The sequence below is a fragment of the Olea europaea genome, unplaced genomic scaffold (assembly GCF_002742605.1).
Source record: "Olea europaea var. sylvestris unplaced genomic scaffold, O_europaea_v1 scaffold218, whole genome shotgun sequence".
In the NCBI taxonomy this organism is placed as follows: Eukaryota; Viridiplantae; Streptophyta; class Magnoliopsida; order Lamiales; family Oleaceae; genus Olea; species Olea europaea.
Window position 1 is genome coordinate 560,469 of NW_019239802.1, and position 14,644 is coordinate 575,112.

General features: G+C 33.4%; 1 long non-coding RNA gene across 1 annotated transcript; it reads left to right on the top strand.

Annotated features, from left to right (window-relative positions):
- The first annotated feature begins 12,342 nt into the window (after nucleotides 1-12,342).
- On the top strand, nucleotides 12,343-14,168 carry LOC111380663. The gene is made up of 2 exons (XR_002700214.1): nucleotides 12,343-12,855; nucleotides 13,557-14,168. It is a non-coding gene; the product is annotated as an uncharacterized LOC111380663 (long non-coding RNA).
- The last annotated feature ends 476 nt before the right edge of the window (nucleotides 14,169-14,644 follow it).

A 14,644-nucleotide genomic window follows, 5' to 3' on the forward strand; every position in this document is an offset into this window, starting at 1 on the left:
ATTCAAACTTAAATAAGACATTTTCAATATAACACAAACACTTTGTATGATAAGGATATGGGTTACATGTAGTTGGATCCTTTTAGAACTCTACCACCAACATCTATAAATACATTATCAAAATTCATTATTGAGGTACATCTTTACATTCAATTTATAGCCTAACGCGTATGTTTTTTTTCCCTCTCGTTAACTTAATCATCGAAGGAACGAAGAGATCACAGCTCATTGTCTTTGTTTCAAGTACCGAAAGAACTTGTTCGTGCTCATCCTCATCCATCAAGATTGGGATCAGCAGGTACAAAATTTTTTGTATCACCAAATGTTATGTAGTCATACTAGGATTGCAACTCTAATTTAGGTAGCGCTAGCAACAAGCTAAATGAAATATCCACTTACCATTTAATGCCACATCAACGCCACTTGGAATGGGGTTGTAATTCCAGTGGGACTAAATAGTATTACTCTCTCTTATTTAACATGATTAGGAAAGATCAATTAATGATTGAGCATGACATCCTCGAGTGAATAAGATGATAGTGAAATTCAATGTATGATTGAAGGAGACAATCTCCTATGCACCCAAAATGTTTTGTTGCAATGGAGACAAAATGCTTATATGTAGGTTTTGGAAGGTAAACAAATTTACACAAACTATCAAATAAATATTGCATTTTAAACTGTTTAGTAGTATTTGTTTTGCCAAATGCACCCCGTTGGATGTCATTGTCATGGAAAATGAAACAGCCAAAAGGTTAATTTGCAAGTGGAGAATGGACACATAAAACTATATAATATTCGTCACTACGGTAAGGAATTAATTATAAAGTTTGGACGGGCTAGCACGTGTCAAATGATATAGGTGCATAAGATTATTTTGTAACACAACTATCTCCTTTATATAGATTCCACTTGTTGCTTCATCTCAAAGTGAATGATTATGATTTGTGAATCATTCATCAATAGAAGGAAGAACCATAGTATAAGATTCCTTCATTGCGCAATGCATTTTGCCGACTTCATTGTAGAAGTCTCAATCGACAAAGCCTTGATAATCAAAATCGCTAAGAAATGTATTGTTAAATGTAATTTCTAGAGATTATTCGGAAAGAGTCAATTGAAAAGATAAAGGAAATTGTTAGGGAGCACTCCTTAGAATATCATTAGATTTTTATCGTTGTCCCTTTTGAAAAAGAAAATTGTTTTATAGCCAAATAGACTGAAAATGATGCCCTATCACATGTAGACTTTGTATTTCCAAGTCTTCTTCAAGACAGCTATGCAACGGTTCCAACTGTGAGCACCATTATTATTTTCTTGAGAATCCAAGAAATCTATTTGTTATTTTCTTTAATTATTAATTGCAATTTTAGCAAATATTTATGCCTAAATTGTCCAATAGTCATTATTTGTAAGGTTGACCTTGAGGATGTGCAAGTAGAACGATTTCACATGGAACCATAATTAAAGACGATATTGTATGTATTGTGAATTTAAAGTATTTTTTAGAAGAGAATTCTAGTTTTTCAAGTTAAGGTACAAAGAATCAAATTATCATCATCATCATCATCATCCATGTTTCTTAATTAAAAAAAAATGGGCACTACGTTAAACTTCACACACGCCACTTAAAATTTAAGGGTCAATCATATTTATTTAAACTACTTTATTTAAAACTTTTAAAGGTTAAATATAAAATACATTTATTTATCGAATTGTGTGTTTAAATTGTCCTCACACGTAGATTGATTTGGTGTTACATCGGACGCACTAAATGAGCAACTATATTGAAATTGATATCACATTAAATCACGCAATGTGATGATATAAATTTATTTCTAAGTAATTTTGTCCCCGGTTTTTATTTTTCTATCTTTAACAACGAGAGGGATAGTTTCTTCCATAGAGTAAAGTTTCAAATTTAATGATATGAATGAATTCAAATTACAGATAGAAAAAAAAAAATTTGAATATAAAAGAATTGATAATTAAAACAAATATGCAATTGGGTCATTTGTGAAGTCCGAAATTAACGGCTTTATATTATAAAATTTCCCGAACAAACAAAGAAAGTTTTTGACATATTTTAAGAAGAATAAAATAAAATAGCATTGTTTATTGAAAAGTATTTCATGTTTAGACAATATCTCATGGCGAAATTCTTCGTTTTAGTTCACGCGTTTCGATTTTTCACTAATATGTTACGAGTAAAAAAATAATAATTTGAATTTTCTAAAGTTTGATTTATTAATTTTGTGTGTACATAAAAACAAGAAAGTTAAAGTGAGGTGGGAGTTAAAAATAAAAAAATAAAATATAGAGAGAGATAGAGACTACTGTTGGTTGCTTCTCTTTAAAAATAATATCAAACCATAATAGGGCATTATAAATATACACTTTATTAACATATTTTATATGAGAATTAGGGTTACCCACTTTTCACTTTCTAGAAAAGGAAATACACCTAGTGAAAAACAAGGGAGAAGATCTAAGGGAGGAAGCAATTGGCTATGCTATTATAAGCTCCTTCAAAAGGTTATCATCTCCCCTTTCCACGTGTGAAGATTTTTATAATCTAATGATCTCAATGTTACTAATATCCTTTTATTCATATGGTTTTAATCTTCAAAGGAAAATTAATTTTCTATTGTGATGATTAAATCCATTAACCAACAAATGTTATCAGAGTCAAGGTTATTGTAAGCCTTGAGTATGATTAAAATTTTTAAATTCTTGTGTAATATGCATTTTAGTTGGGTGGTGTTAGGATATTTGATTTTGACATTTTTATGCTTTAAATATGTTTAAAGTTATTGTTGATATATTTGTAATCACTTTTGGCCCTAGAATTTTTTTTTTTAAATTTTCTATTGTAATTAATTGATTGTTGTTGTTTTTCTCTAGAAATGTTGTAAGCCATAAGGCACTAGGCTTTTTTGTAAATTTTTTTTTTCATTTCTAGACTTGTATTTTGGAGAAGAAACATGTTCTTATTGCTGTATTGGTTGAAAAAAATGTAAAGAGAAAAGAGACAACAAAATGCAAGAAAAATCAAGAAGCACCTCAACTGGACGGCAACAGCAGCCATAACTGCTGCTGGAACCAACAGCAGCCAGCTGTTGCTGGCAGCAGCTGGAGGGCCGCCGTCTTTTGGGGTCGCCGTTGGAGGTGCCACCATTGGAGTAGTGTGTGTTTTGGTGGAAGTGTGTTTTCTTACTAGGGTTTGAAAAATTGGGGTAATTTGAATTTTTTGGGCCTCTCTTCGATACTTGGGCCAATGTTGTTGGATAATGACCTTGTTGGTTTTAAGATATAGGCCTAAAAATTAAAATAACCCTATTTTCATGTTACATGAGGTGGACTACAAAGAAGATTGAAGAATTGGGTCGGGATGTGGCCCAATATAATTCTTTTTATCCATGTTGTAATTTAAATTTTTAGGATGAGTCATTAGTTATTATTATTCATTTAATTATCGCTTTTACCGCTTTATGAATGGATGAATGTAGATTAAATGAAACATCACCCGGTGCACTAAAATCATACGCATTTACATTTAAATATTTTTTTATCACTCTAAATTAATTAGAGATGGTTTAAAAATATTTTATATAATTAGTGCCATTATAATTATTTATATTTGGTGGACTAATTAAGTGAAACTCCAACGGTGCAAAATAATAAGTGGGAGAGGGTTTATAGACATGTATAAATCTACGGCCTCCTCCGTCATCCAATTTATTATTAAAATACATATGTTTAGTATCGAATTATATCGATCTCCCTATATGAAAACTATGTTATTTTAGATTAACTGAAATTGGATATAGTAATAGAATTCCTTTAAAATGAAATAATGGGATGATCATCTTATAGACGACATCTTACATATTTCGGCTATTTTAAAATTATTGACGGAGATTATTACACTTATATATGAATATTTTTGGGGGACTTCTTATAGAAGATTTCAACAAAATTATTCATAGGCCAAATAATAATCAATTCTCATTTTCTTGTGGCATGAGATGTCTAGCTCAATAAAATGAGTGAGAGGGTCCCAACTTTGCCAACAACTACATTGTCCTCCTATAGAGGGCGTGTTAAAGGTTGTAAGGGTTTAAAGTTTTTTATTACAAATGTAGTTTTGGGTCTATATTTGCATATTCATATACATGCATCATACAAAGATTATTGCTCATTTTATTAATACGGAAATCGTTAATTTTACAGAAAAATGTCGCTTAATAAATTATTAGTGATACTTAACAAAAATCACTTATGGGAGAAAACTACGTTGACTGGAAAATGAATCTTAATATTATTTTTACCATTGAAAAACATAAATTTGTGCTGGATGAAGATTATCCCGATTACTCCACGTAATCTCAAAAGGCTGCATATGAAAAGAGATGGCCCGTTGTTACATTTTGGCATCCATGTCAAATGTATTACAACAGAAATATCATAATATAGAAACTGATTTTGACATAATGGAAAGTCTTCAAGAGATGTTCGGACATCAAAGCCGACAAGCTAGAGAAGCCTCCATTAGGGTAATTATGAACATGTGCATGAAACCTGGTACATTTGTAAGGGACCATATGTAACCATGATTGGTCACTTCAATGCTGCAGACGTTTTAGGAGCTAATATTGAGTTTGAGACACAAATTGACATGGTCCTTGAGACTCTTTCTGAGATGTTCTCACAATTTATAGTTGATTATAATCTACACAAGATAGACATGTCTTTGACAGAATTAATGAAAGAGCTCCAAAATGCTGAAACTGTTCTAAAGACCAGAAGTAGAAATACTTTGACTGTTACAGTTGGACCCTCTCATCCTAATCCTTCTGGTGGCAAAGGAGGAAAGAAGAGGAAGAGGCTAAACAAAAAGCCAAATAGCAAGTTAAAGGGGAAGAAAACCACTGCCGATGGGAAATCAAAGGGAAAGTGTTTTATTTGTGGACAAACAGGTCATTGGAAGAGAAATTGTCCGGATTACCTAGCTAAGGGGAAGCAAGGTAAAGGAAATAATGTCCTATTCATTGAGTCATGCTTAATGGTTGATTCTACTAATATTTGGATTGTAGATTCTGGAGCCACTAATTATGTTTGCGATTTTTTGCAGGGGTTCCAGGAAATCAAACATCTCAGTGAAGGGGAGTACACTCTTAGGGTTGGCACAGGAGCAGTGGTATTTGTCAAAGCTATTGGCACTTTTACTTTATGTTTTGAGAATCATAGGCATTTGATATTAGATGTCTGTTATTATGTACCCAAACTTACACAAAACTTGGTTTTCGTTGCACTTTTATATCATGTTGGTTATTTGGTACCTTTTACTCATTCTACGGTGGTTATTAAGTTGAATAATTCTGTTATATGTTCGGATCATATGGTTAATAGTCTTTATGTCTTAAGTTCTATGATTGGCTATATACATAATACTACCACTAAGAAAAGAAAGAGGTTGTCTAGTACTAATGAAACTCTCTTCTGATAGCTTAGATTGGGTCATATCAATCTAAATAGGATTCAAAGATTGGTAAATGATTGTCCTTTAAATGAGTTGGAGGTGAAATCTATACCAACTTGTGAATCTTGTATAGAAGGAAAGATGATCAAGAGACCCTTTAAGGCTAAGGAACTAAGAGCTAAAGAGGTTTTGGAATTAGTACATTCCGATGTTTGTGGACCTATTAGTACTCGGGCTAGAGGAGGATACGAGTACTTCATCACCTTCACAGATGATTACTCTAGATTTGGATACATATACCTTATGTCTCACAAATCCGAAGCTTTGGAGAAATTCAAGAAGTTTCAGATGGAAGTTGAGAAACAATTAGGTAAGAGTATCAAGGTCATTCGATCCAATCGAGGTGGCAAGTATCTATCCCAAAAGTTTAAGGTCTATTTATCGGATAATGGGATATTATCCCAATTGAGTGCACTAAGAACTCCCCAATAGAATAGTGTCTCGGAAATAAGAAATCGAACTCTTTTAGATATGGTAAGATCAATGATGAGTTATTCCTCATTGCCTACATCCTTTTGGGAATATGCACTACAAATAACCAATTATATCTTGAATTTGGTACCATCTAACTCAGTTCCCAAGACACCTCTTGAATTGTGGAATGGGCGCAAGCCCAATTTACACCACATTCGGATATTGGGATGTCCAAAACATGTGCTAAAGGGAAAGATGGATAAGATGAAATCAAGATCAGATGTTTGTTTCTTTGTAGGATATCCAAAAGAAACGAGATGTTACTACTTCTATAATCCTCTTGATAATAAGGTATTTGTTAGCACAAACGTAACATTTTTAGAGGATAAGTATATAGAAGAACACAAGTCTACTTCTAAAATTCTATTGGAAGAGATGTTAGAACATGGTTCAAACAACTCAGTTCCAAATTTCTGCATAGAATCTAATAATGATGACTTGGAACCTCCTACTGAACCAATGGTTGCTGATGAAGTAAGTGAGCAAGTGATGCCCACAAGGCTTCATAGGCAAACAGAACCATAGGTAGTAGAGAAAGAGGCACACATTGTTGTACCTTCACATGTTCCCTTAAATGGGGATGATAAGGATCTTGGTCCTAATCAAGGACAGGATCAAGCAGTGGAAGGAGAGGAAGGACCTTTGGTCAGACTGGACAATCAGGCTCCTTCAACCATTACTCATAGTAGAAGGATTGTAAGATCACCTTCTAGGTACTTGCTCTATAGAGAGTCCTATCAGGCGATCTCTACTGAGCAAGAAAAAGATCCTACTTCGTGTAAGGAAGCAAAGGAGGATGTAGACTTTGAATCATAGAAATCTGTCATGAACTCAGAAATGGAATCTATATATTCCAACAAGGTTTGAGATCTTATAGATGCACCTAATGGAGTAAAGCCTATAGGGTGCACGTGGGTCTATAAAAGGAAAAGAGGTATAGATGGGAAGGTTGAAACCTTCAAAGCAAGGCTAGTGGCCAAGGATTTTACCCAAAGAGAATGCATTGACTATGAAGAAACCTTCTCACCGGTTGCCATGCTTAAATCTATTCGAGTCCTTTTATCCATTGTCATTCATTATGATTATGAGATTTGACAAATGGATGTCAAGACAACATTTTTAAATGGATGTCTTGAGGAGACAATTTGCATGATGCAACCTGAAGGGTTTGTGAAAGAAGGTCATGAAAGGAAAGTTTGCAAGTTGCAGAGGTCCATTTATAGACTCGAGTAAGCGTCCAGATCTTGGAATGTAAGATCTGATCAAACCATCAAGACCTATAGTTTTGAGTAAAATTTGGATGAACCTTGTGTGTACAAGCGAATACAGGGGAAGAAAGTAGTTTTTCTGATTCTTTATGTAGATGACATTTTACTCATTGGAAATGATGTAGGGACATTGTCATTTGTAAAGAAGTGGTTGTCACAGTTGTTGGATATGAAGGATTTGGGAGAAGCTAGTTATTTTTTGGGAATTCATATCTTATGAGATAGGAAAAGGAGAAGGATTGCATTATCCCAAGCTTCATATATTGACAAAATATTGTCCAGATTTGTAATGTAAAATTCCAAAAAGGGACAACTTCCTTTTTAGACATGAAATTCATCTATCTAAGGAGTATTGTCCCAAGAATGCAACGGAGATAGATTACATGAAAAAGGTTCCTAATGCTTCGACTGTGGGAAGTCTCATGTATGCTATGCTTTGCATTAGACCGGATATTTATTATGCTGTGGGTATTGTTAGTCGTTATCAGTCTAATCCAAGACCAGAACATTGGGTAGCGGTGAAGAATATACTCAAGTATCTTCGAAGAACGAGAGATTATATGCTTGTCTATTCAGGACATGATCTTAATCCTATTGGATATACTCAATCCGATCGTGACTCTAGGAAGTCTACATTAGGATCATTATTTACACTGAGAGGTAGATCTGTGGTATGGAGGAGTATCAAACAATCTTGTATTGTTGATTCCACCATGGAGGCAGAATATGTTGTAGCTTGTGAAGTTCCTAAAGAAACTGTATGGTTCAAGAAGTTTCTTTTGGACCTTAACGTGGTACCTTTGGCAGTGGGGCTCATAACGCTTTATTGCAATAATAGTGCGGCGGTTGCCAATGCTAAAAAACCCAGGAGTCATCAACGTGACAAGCACATTCAGAGAAATTATCACTTTGTTAGAGAGATTGTTCATCGAGGAGACGTGACGATTAGTAATATTGCATCAGCAGATAATCTTGCGGATCCGTTTACTAAGACCTTACCAGCTAAGGCTTTTAATGGGCATCTTAAGGGGATGTGTATTCTTAATATGTCACACATACTCTGAGAATGGCAAGTGGGAGATTGTTAGTTTGATGCCCATTTTTCGAGTAGTGTTCTGCAAAATCACATTATGAATTGACGTTCGTCTATTTGTGTGTAACAATTTGAAGTGATTATCTAAGGTTCCATTATCATATAAGATGTTACAAATTGTATACTCGATGGATTGAGTATAGTAAGATACAATTCGTGATGTGATCAAAATTATATTGTTCACAATCGATACATAAAGTTGGACGCTTTATGTTGATAAGATTGTATTATTTTTATTAAAATTTGTCTAAATCATGAAATAAGAACAATAATGTGTTTCGATACACATTGAACGAAACCGCGTAGATGACTCATTTGAACCCTTTTAAATGAGACTCTACTTGATTATCAAACAGGCCACCTAAATCATGAGTGAGTAATGTACCTTTGATTGCTAATTCAAGTTTTTTGAGGTACCAATGAGTGAAGTCTTAAATAGAAGATTGATCTCGGTACTTTGAGAATCGGGTCGAAACAATTAGAGATCATATACTTACAATAGTGGAATCCTTTAATCATTGAGATGAGACGATTGTCACTGTAAAGTATTTTCCTAGGCAAATTAAACCTGAGCTCAGTAGATCGACGATGAGATCGTTAGACTTTACATTGTGATTTGATCACAACGAATTTGTAGTATAAAAGGGTACTTAGAGGGTAATACATGTTTAAGGGGCAAAAATGATTATTTTGCCAGTTTCAACATATTAGCGATCAAATGAAGGTTAATTTGTGGAACGATAATCAGAGGATAATGTTATTAGATCATAATTTGCTTATATAACCATCACTCGACTCGAGAATGCGATCTCGATTTTTTGGTAGAATAAACTGAGATTAATAGATGTATCTCAATTGGTCAAGAGTTGACCTAATTGGAAACATCTATTGGAGTTTGAGTCATGTGAGTCCGGTTAGGTCCCTCTTTTGGCTCCAATAAAAGGTGTGTGACTTAATTGGTCTACTATAATAAAGATCAAGAAAATTTGTGCAATTTTCAAACCCTAATAGGGCATTATAAATATGCACTTTATTCACATATTTTATATGAGAATTATGGTTAGTCACTTTCCACTTTCTTGAAAAGGAAATACATCTAGTGAGAACAAGGGAAAAGATCTAAGGGAGGAAGCAATTAGCTATGCTATTAAAAGTTCTTTCAAAAGGTTATCATCCCCCCTTTCTATGTATAAGGATTTTTATAATCCAATGATCTCAAGATTACTAATATCCTTTTATTCATATAGTTTTAATTTTCAAAAGAAAATGAATTTCCTATTGTGATGATTAAATCCATTAACCAACACATATAACATCCCTCATAACAATAATGTCCCAATGACCTCAGCAATAAATGGATATTTGAAAGGGAGTTCCTCGACATCATAGAAGTTGTGTCTCAAACTCTTGTTAGTCGAGGTCAGGATCGTCGAGGACTTCAGCTGCCGACGTGGCGAAGATAAACATTGGTGCACAAGCTGATGAAAATGAAAGCCAAGCTTGTGAGGAATAAATCGAGAGCTCTTGATGGACTAAGATTCATTAGCAAAAACACTAGCGAATCAGATTCCTATGTACTGTGGAAATAAGTCAAGGCTCGATTCGACGCCATGGCTAAAGAAGGCTTGCTCTCCAGAGATGATTTTGGTGAATGCACAGGTAAATAATTCTTCAATTTTCAACTTAAATTCAGAGCTATGCATGATCAATTGAATATATAATTTATTAGAATTATGTTTAATTTTTTTTCCGATGAATGTGATAGGGATGCTGGCATTAAAGGAGTTTGTGGTGGCCGTGTTTGATGTGCTGACACAACGGTGGAAGCAGAAGATGGCTAGGAAGAAGACAATTGTGTTTTCTTTTGTTTTATTTCTTATTTTTTTAATTTAATTAGTTTAATTTTTTAGTATGATAAAAAGAAAGTTACTCTTTTGTCTCCTTTTTAAAATATTAAAAATATGGTCAAAATTAAATTTTTGTTAACCGACGAAATTATAGATGGAAACTATTTAAATGAGCTTCACCTGCAACGTTAGAAAATGTTTGAGGTGATGGCTACAACGAATCAAATGTTTCGAAAAAATCTATTAGTGTTTCAAAAGTTTGGAGTTTTTGTTGCAATTATTCCTATAATATATTTATTACTTAAGAATTTTACATGCTATAACACAACGTTTATCATATATAAATGCCTAAAAAAGTAGTTATAATAGTTTTACAATAAAAAATATTATCTTCAATGCGTTCTACTTGAAATATTTAGAGTTAGAACAAGATAAGGGTCTTTTATAGGGTTGGACAAAACACCTGAATCGAATTGAATTGAACAATTCTTCTTAAGTTAAATACTTGAACGGGTATTTGAATCGAGAATCAACGATTTTTATTCGATTCTCGGTTCTAGATCAAGAATCGAATAAGAACCGAATTTTTCTAATTTTTTAATTAATTTATTTTTTCTAAATAAATTGCAACTAGTTAATTTACTTCAAACCAAAAAAATATGATTTGTCTATTTCTAATTTTCAATTTAAAGCCAATTTAATCAAATTGACCTAAGTTTTTCCGAATTTGTTACTTTATCGTAATACCGTTTCTACTGTTCTGAAGAAATCAAATTGAAGCTCGACAATGTCTCTTTTAATTATTTTGAGCTCGCTATCTTCCTCTTCCTGTAATTTTAACAATTAAATCTATGAAAAACTCAGTAAAGAGAGACGCAAAAGACACATAAGATTGGACTACGTTATTTTGTAAGAGTTAAAATTGAATATATCATTAGTTGAATTAATGTAACTTTGTAAATATTAAAATAATTAATTATAATACGGAACTTGAAAATCGAATGGAATTGAATCGAATCGAACTGAACTGAATGGAATCGAACCCGAACAGTTTCATAATTAAATTTGGGCCCGATAATTCCACTTACTAGATAATCAAAAATTTTGGGGCCGATTCGATTATCATTAAAATCGAACCGAACTATGTTCAGCATTAGTCTTTTATATGATTTCCATTAACATAGACGAAACCACGACTAATTCTTCCCTGTGGAAGAGAAGCGTTAGAAATTTTGAAAATTCAAAATATGATTGTGGCAAAATGAGCTGTTTTCATTATGGTTGTGTGTTATATTTAATAAATAAAAAATTATACATTTTTTATAATCAATGTTCTAAAAGACGTAATGCGTGGCGATACGTTAATGCCAAGCTATGGGCAATGTGAGCTTAGACGAGGCTTAAGCGTAAAAAACATTTTCTTACTTTAATTTTAATAAATCCAAAAATTATTTAATAATTAAAAATAATACTTACTTAACATTTATAATAGATTTATATGGACGTCATACATTTTTTAGAATTTCCAATTAAAAGATAAGTTTCAATTTAAATACAAAATAGTAAATAAATAGTATTGGAACTTAAATCTTATCTAACTCTTTATCAGACTCCAATCAATATCCTCTTCTTCATCTAATTCGTCCTCTGTGTCTTTCAATACAAGTTGTTGTTTTAAACTAGGGCAAAATGAAGAAATTAGCCATTGATAATTTTTTTAAACCACAAAATTTAAAAATAAAGAAATAAAAAAGGATGATAATAAGTGCCAATGCGCCCATAATTGCGCTTAGGCGTGCCTTAGCTATCAACGATTGCCATTGACCACCAAATAAGATGCCAAGTCACTTGACTTGACGTTTTGGTTGAGCAAGACGCCAAGGCGTCGTCTTTTAAAACACTGCTTATAATGATACAATCAAATAGGTATAGTTGCATAACATACAAGGGCACACGAGTAATGCATTGATGGGTTGCTACAATCATACAACGGTGTCCAAGCTTTATCCTCGTTGGGTTATAGTATGCAAGGTCACATGATATTGATGTGCAAATGAGTAAAAAATTTGAATGCTCACCAAACTTTGCTTATTGTCATGTTATAGTCACCTAACGTTGTTTTTACAATGAATGGTCACTCAACTTGCTCAAAACCCCTTCCATCCATCACTACGCGTTCACCCGTTTGATGTGCTTCCCAGGTGGCCAGACGGAGTTCGGAGTGACAAGAAACGGAGTCATAACATTGCCACGTGAAGAGTTGTGTCTCTGAAAACAACGATTTCACCCTAAAAATGAAAAACCCACTTCAAATCAACGAGCCCTAATCTTCCAAACCTCAAACGAACCCTATAAATCCCTCCTAAAACTCAAGATTCAATCCCTCCCAAACCTCAAACGAACCTTAGAAATCAATTTAGGAAAACTACCTCGCTTCATCTCTGCTACATCAGCGAATGGAGAAGCGTATTATGTGGTCGTATGAAGCATATTCTTAGCGGCTAGTTGTCTGATTCTTCTCTCTTTCCTGGGGGTGGTAGGAATGAGAAAGCTTCTTCATCCCTCTGATCAGTGAAGCCTGACCACGTCTGAAGGGGTGTTGATTCACACACATGGATGGAGCGGAAGGAGGTAAATCATTTGGCATATTTGATTTTCAATGATTTTGCCATCTAAATCTTATGTCAAAATACGAGCAAGCCAAAAAAAGGTTTATAAATTGCATTGCTGGTAAATGAGAGACAACTTGGAGGAATCATCTATTGTTTTATTTAACTGTATGATGATCAAATTTTTTGATGAACCTTCAGCTTTTAGTATTGAATTCGAGGTGGCTTTGGTTCAGAATTCCCAGGAGTTCCAATTGATGGAATACTTCATTATTTTTTTTTATTGAAACTTTAATTGTCTTCCCTACACGTTTTGCCTCTCTACCTTTTCCCCTGGGGAGAGTGTTGTAATATTTAGTAGCTTTTGATGGAATGCATTCGTCTGTGGCTTTATCATAATTATTTGATCAAATTTTCCTCAAATTTGTGTTTAATTTGGTAATATATTGAAAATGCAATTATGGGGGAAAATCTATTGATTGTTCTAATTTTAAAAGCTACAACTTTTCTTCTTGTTTATGTAATCTTACAGCAGTTTTCACTAAAATTTAGCAATTTTTAAATAATAAAGCTTCCATTTTACTTGAATTTTATGATGTTCAATTTTTAGTGGCATTTGTGCTTTATTTGTTTAGGTAATATCTTGAAAAACTCATTTATTTGGAAAAAAACTATTAATTGTGCAAATTGTAAAAGTTGCAGCTTTTCTTTTTCTGCTAACAGGAATGGTTCGAAGCTGAATTAAAGCCAGTTGAATCAAATTGCAACGTAGTGGTCAGCGAGCAAGTGAGTAAATATCAAGTTCTTTTTTACCTCATTCGGTACATTTGCTCTTTGTAATAAGACATTTGCTGCGTTCGTTGTGTATTCTACGACAAATTAGTCTCGTCAAGGGGTAAGAGATCGACGTCGATTGAAAATGCATTTGAAGAACTACCAATAAGGTTCATGTCAACCCCCTTAGTTCATAAGGACACACACACACAACCAAGGGAAGACCAGGCCCAACAGCGAATAGACCAACATATTATGAATAAAGGAAATTTCTACCTTTTGTCATGGTTGTGTATGGTGGATTTTGATGGTTTTTGGCCTTGATTTTTGTCCAGATAGTTTTGATAATGTTTTGCTTGATTTTTTTAGCTAGAATTTCATGTGAATGTTTGGATGGTTGTATATGGTAGCTTTTGATGGCTTTGTCTGGATGATGGAAGTACTTTAAGTTGGAAATATATTCATGCTTCCAATTTCATGTTTATTGGTTTCGTTTAACTGAAGACTATGCTATACTTGATATTTGATTTCATGATGTTGTGATTTCTAAAGAACAATCTCCATTTGCCTGTGTTTGTTTGATTTGAACTAGTTGTGTATCAAAATTTTTCTCATGACCTTTTTCTAATGATTTAATCAATCTTCATTTGCCTCTATTGTGATGTTCATGCTCCCTTCAATACTAGCAACTGAAGCTAAACTTTCCTATCATCACAGTCGATGTTGTAGGAGTTGCTGTCGGTTGTGTATAAGGCAGTTAAATGGGTGTTAAGGAAGTGAAGACATTGCTTGTATGCTTGCAGCAAGTAGCTTACAATCATTTGATATCAAAGGGCTTGTTTGAGTAATGCAGTTGAGCCTTTTAGAAGCTAAACGAGCTGGGGATTAAGGTAGCTTATGAAGTTCGCTTATTATAGGCAATAACAAGAAAGTAGGTTAAATATGTGATGATAATTTTGGCTACACATTTCCAAAACAGTATCCCAAAAAAATTAATTCATTTCACAAAAAGCAGCATCAATACCATATTCATTTTT